The sequence below is a fragment of the Pelophylax lessonae genome (genome assembly GCF_965119305.1).
Source record: "Pelophylax lessonae genome assembly, chromosome: 10".
In the NCBI taxonomy this organism is placed as follows: Eukaryota; Metazoa; Chordata; class Amphibia; order Anura; family Ranidae; genus Pelophylax; species Pelophylax lessonae.
Window position 1 is genome coordinate 143,064,204 of NC_138777.1, and position 9,070 is coordinate 143,073,273.

A 9,070-nucleotide genomic window follows, 5' to 3' on the forward strand; every position below is an offset into this window, starting at 1 on the left:
GAAGATTAGGATGTCATCTAGGTAAACTATGACAAAGATATCCAGCCAATCCCGGAAAATATCGTTCACAAAGTGTTGGAACGTAGCTGGGGCGTTGCAGAGGCCAAAAGGCATCACAAGATATTCGAAATGCCCGAACCTGGTACGAAAAGCTGTCTTCCACTCATCGCCTTCTCTAATACGGACTAAGTTGTAGGCCCCGCGGAGATCCAACTTAGTGAACAGGACAGCAGATCTGAGCCGCTGAAAGAGCTCGGGAACCAGAGGGAGAGGGTAGCGGTTCTTAATGGTAACTTTATTCAAGTCTCTGTAATCGATACAAGGTCGAAGGGAGTGATCCTTCTTTTCTACAAAAAATATACCTGCCCCTGCCGGAGAGGTGGAAGGACGGATAAACCCCTTCTTCAGACTTTCGTCCACATAGTCCTTTAAAACGTCCAGCTCACGTTCAGATAGTGGGTAAATTCGGCCAAATGGGATCTCGGCTCCCGGGAGCAAGTCGATGGGGCAATCATATGAACGGTGAGGAGGTAAGGTCTCAGCTCCTCGCTTACTGAAAACATCCAGGAAGTCGTGATATGCCTTGGGTACAACAGAACATAAATCAGGCTCAGATTCGAGACAGAACAGAGTTTGGGGGGACTTGGATGGAGCGGGTAGACAGGAGTTCCTGCAGTAAGGAGACGGGAACTGGACGGCTCCTGTGATCCAGTTGATTTGCGGGTTGTGTGCCTGCAACCATGGCAATCCCAGGATAATGGGAAATAAGGGAGATGCGATGACATCCAAACGTATCAATTCCTTATGGCCAGATGGAGAGACCATTGGAAGAGGAAGGGTTTCTTGGGTCACGGGTCCAGACTTGATGTGGGAGCCATCGGCCAGGAAGATAGTGAGGTCCTGGGTCTTGGTCTGGAGAGGTATGCCTTGCTGCCCCGCAAAGGAACGGTCAATGAAACAACTGCAGGCTCCCGAGTCAATGATTGCTGTAACCTGGATGGGTCCTTCTGGGAGTTGCAAAGACACAGGAAAGGCTAAGTGGGAGGTAGAGGTAACTGATGCCACACAACTGGAGGGCGAGACTGGCAAAGACTTATGGTGTTTTGCTGCGCAGAAGCGCACATAATGGCCAGCTTCTCTGCAATACAGGCAAAGATTACCCAGCTGGCGGCGACGTCTCTCCTCCGGAGACAAGACAGGCCGCATAACCCCAAGTTGCGTGGGTTCAGGAGCATCAGGCATGGCTCTGGCGGGAGCAGGGCTGGGAGAGACTGCCCCAGCGGAAGGGAAGTGTACAGGAGGTGCTACTCGTGGCAACATCCAGGCTGGCCGAAACTGCTGCGTTGATCGTTCCGCCCGGCGTTCTCGGAGCCGACGGTCGATTTGAATGGCCTGGGAGATCAAATCCTCTAGTGCGTCGGGGATGCCCACCCGGGCCAATTCGTCCTTCAGTGCTTCGGACAAGCCTAGACGGAACTGGTACCGGAGTGCAGCCTCGTTCCAGGAAGTGTCGGAACTCAGGCGACGGAAGTCCGTGACATAGTCTTCTACGGGTCTGTGCCCCTGCTGGAGAACGTGTAGCGCAGCTTCTGCGGTGGAAGATCGATGTGGATCGTCATAGAGTTGGGCCATGGCTTCAAAAAATGACAATAGAGAGTTCAAATGGGGGCTACCCTCTTCAAGGAGCCAATGGGCCCAGGACTGGGGTCCGCATAGTAGCAATGAAATAACAAACCCCACCTTGGTGGCCTCCAGGGAGAAGGTCCGGGGTTGCAAGGAGAAGTAGAGCTGGCAGGCATTGCGAAACGCTCGGAATTTACCCCGATCTCCGGAATATTTTTCAGGGGTAGGGACCCGAGGTTCCGGTGGCAGCATCACTACTGTGGGGCTGGAGGCCGGTGCCGCGGTTGCGGCTGCGGCAGCGGAGGAGGGAGCAGATGGCGCAGTGGAATCTGCCGTGAGGGTTACAGAGCGTAATCGTCCCTCTAACTGTGTATAGCCATCCTGAAGCGTCCTCACGGCTTGAGACAGGGCTGCTAGGTGTTGGCAGATCTTCTCTAACGGTGAAGCCTCTCTTGTAGGTTCCGACATGGCTGTCTTGTACTGTTAGGGTGCTGGTGGTAACCTGGCGACAGAGATAGGCCCCGATGTCCGTTAGAGGGCGGAGCTTAGACGGAACCCCCAAGGTAAGTGACACAGGCTAGCCTGAGGTGCGGAGTCTAAGTATCCAACGGTTTTCGCCAGAACCTCTAGTGGTGAGGATGGAGTTTGCTGCGTGTGGATACCAGGTCGCGGTCCTCAGGGTCACCCCACCAAGGGTGAACCGATCAAGGTCCGAAGGCGGGTAAACAGACAAGGGAGATCCGAGAGAATGGTCAAACAAGCCGGGGTCAGGACGGGCAGCAGACGAGCGGAGTCAAAGCCAAAAGGTCAACAGGAAATCAGCAGCAAACAGGTCACAGGTTCAGGAACAATGGCAGGAGCTGAAGACAAGACAGCACTGAACCTGTGTGCTGATCCAGCTTAAATAGAGCTCTTTCTAGATGAGAGGGGTGGAGCCGGAATAGCCTGTGAGTCTTAACTCATCATCTGCCAGAGCCTTCCTGACAGGTTCCTAACACTGACCATATCTAGTGACCTCAGGTCTAGCTCATCTGTCTGTTCTGGTGGTTGTGTGAAACTTGGTAGGATCGATTCCCAATTTAAGTGGAACTCCGAGACTACCTTAGATATTAAGGCTGGTGAGGGCCGCAGGATCACTTTGTCTGCCAGAACAAGACAAAATGGTTGTCTGCAAGAAAAGGCTGCTAGTTCAGAAACCCTTCTGGCTGATGTGATAGCTGTAAGAAAGGCTATCTTTGATTTTAAGAACCACAAGGGGCATGTCTCGGTGGGGATGAACGGAGGTTGGAGCAGGGCTTTTAGCACTATGCCCAAGTCCCAAGTTGGGAAGAGGTTCTTTCTCGGAGGCCGTATTCTCATTGTCGCTTTGAGGAATTGTCTTATTAGGGGCTCTTCTGCCCACCTGTGACCTGTGAATGCTGATAATGCAGACACTTGTACTTTGATTGTATTGTAGGCCAAGCCCACTTCTAGGGCTGTTTGCAAGAAGCTTAGTATATTCTTGATCTCTGGCATGAATGGGGAAAAGCCCTGTTCTGTAGCAAAGGTTACACACTCTTGTATATGTAGAATTTGTAGATGCCTTCCTTGCCCTCAATAATGTGGTGATTACTTCCTCTGAGAGTCCCTGCGACTGCAATCTGGCCGATTCAAGAGCCAAGCCGCTAGTTGCAGCCTCCCTGGATTCTGATGTGTCCACTGTCCCTGTTTCAATAGGTCTTTCTTCAGGGGCAGAGCTATTGGCGGGGCTGCCGCCATCTGTAATAGCAATGGAAACCAGGGTCTTCGAGGCCAGAAGGGTAGTATGAGGATGGCATGTGTCCCCTCTTTTGCGATTTTCAATAATGTCTTCAAAATGAGTGGAAACGGAGGGAAGATGTATACTAGTGGGAACGTCCATGGAATTGAGAATGCATCTTGTGCTATCGCTTTGTGGTTCTTGAACCTTGTTACAAATTTTGGCAGCTGTGCATTCTCTGATGTTGCCATTCGATCCACGGAGGGTGTTCCCCATTCGGAGAAAATTGGTTCAAGGTAGCATCTGTTGACCGCCCACTCGCTGCTGGTGGGGAAATTCCGACTCAACTGATCTGCAAGGATGTTCTGTCTGCCTGGAATGTAGATCGCTGTCAGGACCTCCAGGCGTGTCTCGGCCCAGACAAAAATCCTGGTTGTCAATTGAAGTAAAGAGAGGCTTCTGGTTCCTCCTTGTCGGGCTATGTAGGAGACTGCCGTTTGATTGTCCAACCTTAGTTGGACTTGGGCTCCTTGAATCAAGTCTTCGAAAGCACGCAGGGCTTGGAAGGCTGCTTGCAACTCCAGGAGATTGGAGTGTCTTGTCTCGATTGTTTGCCATCTGCCCTGAATCTGCCAGCCGAGGCAGTGGGCCCCCCAGCCCCGGAGACTGGCATCCGAAGTTATTGTTATCCACTCCCCTGGGCTGAGGGGCATGCCTCGCGACAGGCTGTCAGGTGAAATCCACCATGCTAGGTTCTGGCGGATTCGAGTTGGCAACCTGATCCTCTGATCTAAGGATGCGCCATCTCACTGACAAAGGAATGACGTCTGAAAAGCTCTTGCATGGAATCTTGCCCAAGGTACTGCGGGGGTCGCTGTCGTAAACATTCCTAGAAGTGTCATGCAGTCTCTTGCTGATAGTGCAGGAGCACTTATTATGCTGTCAATACAAGCCATCAGTTCGGCCACCTTGCGATTGGGTAAGAAGATCCGTCCCTTTTGTGTATCGAATATTAGGCCCAGGTACTCCATTCTTCGAGATGGTATTAATTGACTCTTTTGAGCATTCACCAGCCAACCAAAATTGGCGAGAATCTGTAATACTTGATCGCGATGTCGCGTTAATTCTGTAATTGATTGGGCTACCACCAGAATGTCGTCCAAGTAATGGTAGATCCTTATCCCTTTTAGACGAATGTTTGCAATGGTGGCTAACAGAACCTTGGAGAAGACTCTGGGAGCCGTGCTGATTCCGAAAGGCAAGCATCTGAATTGATAATGGTCTTCTCCCAAAGTGAACCTCAGATACCTCTGATGGTGTTTGTTGATTGGAATGTGCAGATATGCATCTGCGAGATCGATTGATATCATCCAATCGTCTGGCTGTATCACTGATATAATCGTATATATGGACTCCATCCTGAATCCCTGAGGTTCGATGAATAGGTTTAGCGATCTCAGGTCCAGGACTGGCCTGAGGTCTCCCGATGCCTTGGGAACCAAAAATATTGGGGAATAAACGCCTCTTCCCTGCTGTTGTGGCGGTACTGGTATGATTGCCTGTTTCTGACACAATTCTTCTACGTATACTATTAAAAATTCTTGCTTCTTTCGGTCCTGTGGCCATCTTGTCTGGACAAATATGTTCGGTGTTTTTTGCCGAAAGACTATCTTGTAGCCCGTCTTTATCGTATTTTGGACCCATTGGTCCTTGACTTCGTCCGTCCATACCCTCCAAAAGGCTGTCAGCCTGGCCCCCACCTGGAGGGGTCAGACGGATGCACCGTCAAAAAGACTTCTCAGCCTTCTTCGCCGTTTGCGCTGCTCGTGACTTTACACCCCTTAAAAAGGAGCTCTGCGTTCCTCTCCATTGGCCCCTTGCATATTCTCGACCAGGCCTATATGATCTTGCCTCACGCGCTCTTCTGAAATCGGTCTGTCCTGGACGTAAGGATGGTTGTCTCTTCTTTGCTCTCTGTGGTAAGAGTCCCGTCTTACCTCCCGTTACACGCTTAATTGCTTCCTCTAAGGTCTTTCCAAAAAGTATCTTACCGTTAAACGGAATATTGCAAAGTGCCTGTTTTGATGCACTGTCAGCCGCTCAGTGCCGCAGCCAGAGGGCTCTCTTTGCTGTCACCGAGTGCACCATAAGCCTCCCTAACAGCTTCACGAGGTCTATGGAGGCCTCCGCCAGGAAGGCTGCTGTCAGATTTAATTCTTCCAAAGCTGTAACAATCCTGGCTCTCTCTACTCCTGAGTTAAGTGCGGTCTCCACGTTCGTGACCCATACCTTAACAGCTCTGGAGATGGAGGCCATTGCTATGCTCGGGCGGCAGGCCATACCAGCAACCGAGTAGATCTTTTTAAGATCAGCATCCGCCCGTCGATCCATTGGGTCCCTGAAGGTTGCGGAGTCTTCTAAAGGAAGAGACATCTGCCTTGCCAAACGCTGTAGGGCTGCGTCTACCCGCGGTGGAGATTCCCAAAACTCGGCATCCACGGTCTTAAAAGGGTATAACTTAGAAAAACGATTCTGGGTGTTCGTTTTCTTCTCTGGTTTCCCCCATTCTTCTTCCAACAATTATCGTATTTCTGTCATGAAAGGAAAAGCCGCTCCCTGCTTCTTCAGGGTTGGGAAATATCTCCTTACTTTTTCTGGTGGCTGGGAGTCTTGCTCCCATTCTATGGCTTCCTTTACCGCTGTGACATATGGTTCTATGAACTGAAAATCGAACATATGTTCCTCTAGATCCTCTGATTCCAAAGAGGTTCCTGAAGAAATTTCCAGCACTGGCGGTGATCCCTTTCTGTACTCTGGGTTACTCCCTGTTTTAGGCCTGCTTCTAGGCGTACTTGTACTAGCCACCAGGTGTATGCTATCTGCCACGGCTTCGTGGATATATTCTTTGATCTTGTTTGCCTCTGCCTCCTTGTCTGTGGCCTCATCTTTAATGCACTCGGCACACAGGAGTTTTCCGGGAGCGGTAGGAGCCGTGCAGGCCCAACATAAGCCCTCTGCGGGTCGACCTTTGGACCTCCTTGGCTCCATGTCTGGAGACTTACTAGCGTGCGACCTGCTCGGAGATTGAGGCGCCTGGCTAGAGCGTGGTTCAGGTGGAGGTGAACCAGATCGTTGGCGGGTCTTTTACTTATGCGAATGCTTCTTTTTAGGGCTCTTGCTCCTAAAAGACAAACACCCTTTAAATATGGTGTATGCACTCTTTTCACCGTCTAGTCCCTCGTAGCCCCCTCCTACCTTTCCGACGATCTTCATGCCCTCTGTGGCTGTGGCGAGCTCATGCTAAAAAAGAGGAACGTAAGATAAGCCTATTTCCTCCGTTTCCCCTAACCCTAACTTTCTCTAACTTAATAACATATAGATGAAATATGTTAAATACACAGAGATAAGAAAAATAAAAAGACATTTTTTTCTAGCTCCATCTCTTTTTTTTTTTTTTTTTATAAAAAGATACTGCTTACCTGTATAGAAAAGACAGCACCAGCAGGTGGCAGCAGAGAGTAGATGAGCTTGAACGGAAGAAACTGTCAAGTCTGGGAACCACTGGGTGGCAGCAGAGAGCTACTACAAGGCAAACGAGGATAGGAGAGGGAGGGAGAGAGAGTGTGAGTCATAGGAAGTAAACACAGCCATACGGAACCTAGTTATCTCTCTGCACTGACCTGCACATGGACAGAAAATGAAATGGCTCTCTGCATCGCTGCCATTGCGGCTTCCCCTCTTATGCAGGTGCAGTTGCTAGGCTACACCCACCGCCCACAGCTCCACCTCCTGTGATATCACTGCCAGTGAATATATAAGCCAGGGAGAGCGGCCGGTGCATCCCTAATAGCTGCAAACAGGTGAGGGGAAACGAGCTGAGCACACCACAGCCTCTCCACCATACTCTTAGGCTCTTTAAGCCATTCATGCCTGCGGCCCCGGCCCTCAGGGCGTCCAGGGTTTTAAGAGGATTTACCTCTATCAGTCTGGACCTACCAATCCCAGGAGAGGTTAACCTGGGTGGGATGGTTCGGCAGGGGGGGATCCATTCTCACTTGTAGCTTGCTTCAGGTGGCCTGGAGACCAAAAAAAGGAGAACAAGAGGGAATGGGAGGGCCCTCTCTTATAAGCTAGGAGAAGGGTGGTCCTGAGGGTTCGCAGGAGGAGCAAACCCAGGTGTGCTGACGTGGGGCTGGCCAGGAAAGGTGTATGGAATGTGATGGTGTTTACTAAGGGATCCCTTGGTAGAAGTGTGCATGTTTTTCAAAATCCGCCGGTTCTTTCCATTTTATATGGGCGATACAGCGGATTTTTAGTTCGCATTCAAAAAATAGATTGCCCAAATTCGCGATAGCGGAACTTTTGGAGCCTAGTTGGCGTTGCGCATGCGCACATTCGCGCTCTTGCAGCTCGGGACTTGAGGAGCTGTTTTTACTTTCTACACTTTTGCAGATATCTCTCTTTCTAGGTCAGTTTTTTACATTTTTTAAAAGCTAGTCATCTCCAAATTCATCTCCACACCTTCCACAGTGATTTGGGATTTTTGGGGGTACAGGGAAAAATTTGGCTGAACATTAGTCGAGCTTTTAGCTGACCTGTTTTTAAGTCGCACTCTGACCTTGTAGCATCTTCATGAATCTAACACTAGGCGTTATTGGCCGCCCGCCGTTAGTAAGCACCAGGCATACATTAACCCCTCCCTCTCCAATAAAATTAACCCCTTCCCTGCCAGTGTCATTTTTACAGTAACAGTGCATATATATAGCACTGATTAGTGCAGTAATGTCACTGGTACCCCCAAAAGTGTCAAAAATGTCAGTCAAGGGTCCGATCTATCTGCCGCAATGTCGCAGTCCCGCAAAAAAAATCGCAGATCGCCGCCATTACTCGTTAAAAAAAAAACACCAAAAATGACAGAACTCTTTACCTTAGTTAGTAGACGCAATAACTTTTGCGCAAACCAATGAAAATACGCTTATTGTGATTTTTTTTACCAAACATAGGTAGCAGAAAACAAATTGGCCAAAATTTTAAAAGATTTTGATTTTTAAATTTTTTTGGGGGGGAATTTCATATAAAAAAATGTGAAAAATATTGTTATTTTTTCAAACTTTACGCTCTTTTTTTGTTTATAGCGCAAAAAGTAAAAATACCACCAAAAGAAAGCTCTGTTTGTGGGAAAAAAAGGACGTAAATTTCGCATGGGTACGGTGTCGAACGACCGCAAAATTGTCAGTTAAAGTTGCACAGTGCCGAATTGCAAAACGTGGCCCAGACGTAAGACAGCAAAATCCTCCGGTGGTAAAGTGGTTACGTTTTCTCTCTCCCTCTCGCTATCTATAGATCTAAAGAGACATATTTTAGAGACTCACCACTTGTTAGATGGAGGAAGACATTGATCTGGGGTTGATCCCTCTCCTGGAGCAGCCCCACTTCTGTCTGTAAAAGCTGTGTGAAGATAGAGAGAAAAAAGATTAGCAATGAATTTCACCAAACAAAATGGAGGTTAGGCAGTCATGGAAAACCTCAAACCCCCATTCCTCTCATCTATATCCCCACCATATCCACCCTCCCCTGAAAGGGTGCTTTTTGCACCTTTTCAGTGCTGAAGCTGATTTCTGCACTGCAGGCTTCCTGCTTCAGGGAGAAGCATGTAGCCTTAAAGATATGTACTCCATGCTTCTGTGCTGAAGGTGGTTCTCTGTAAAG

At 49.2% G+C, this 9,070-nt stretch overlaps 1 pseudogene across 1 annotated transcript; it reads right to left on the reverse strand.

Moving 5' to 3' along the window:
* Positions 1-5,146: 5,146 nt before the first annotated feature.
* LOC309565989 lies at positions 5,147-6,409 on the reverse strand (annotated as a pseudogene). Its single transcript has one exon. The product of its transcript is annotated as an uncharacterized misc_RNA (transcript).
* Positions 6,410-9,070: the final 2,661 nt, after the last annotated feature.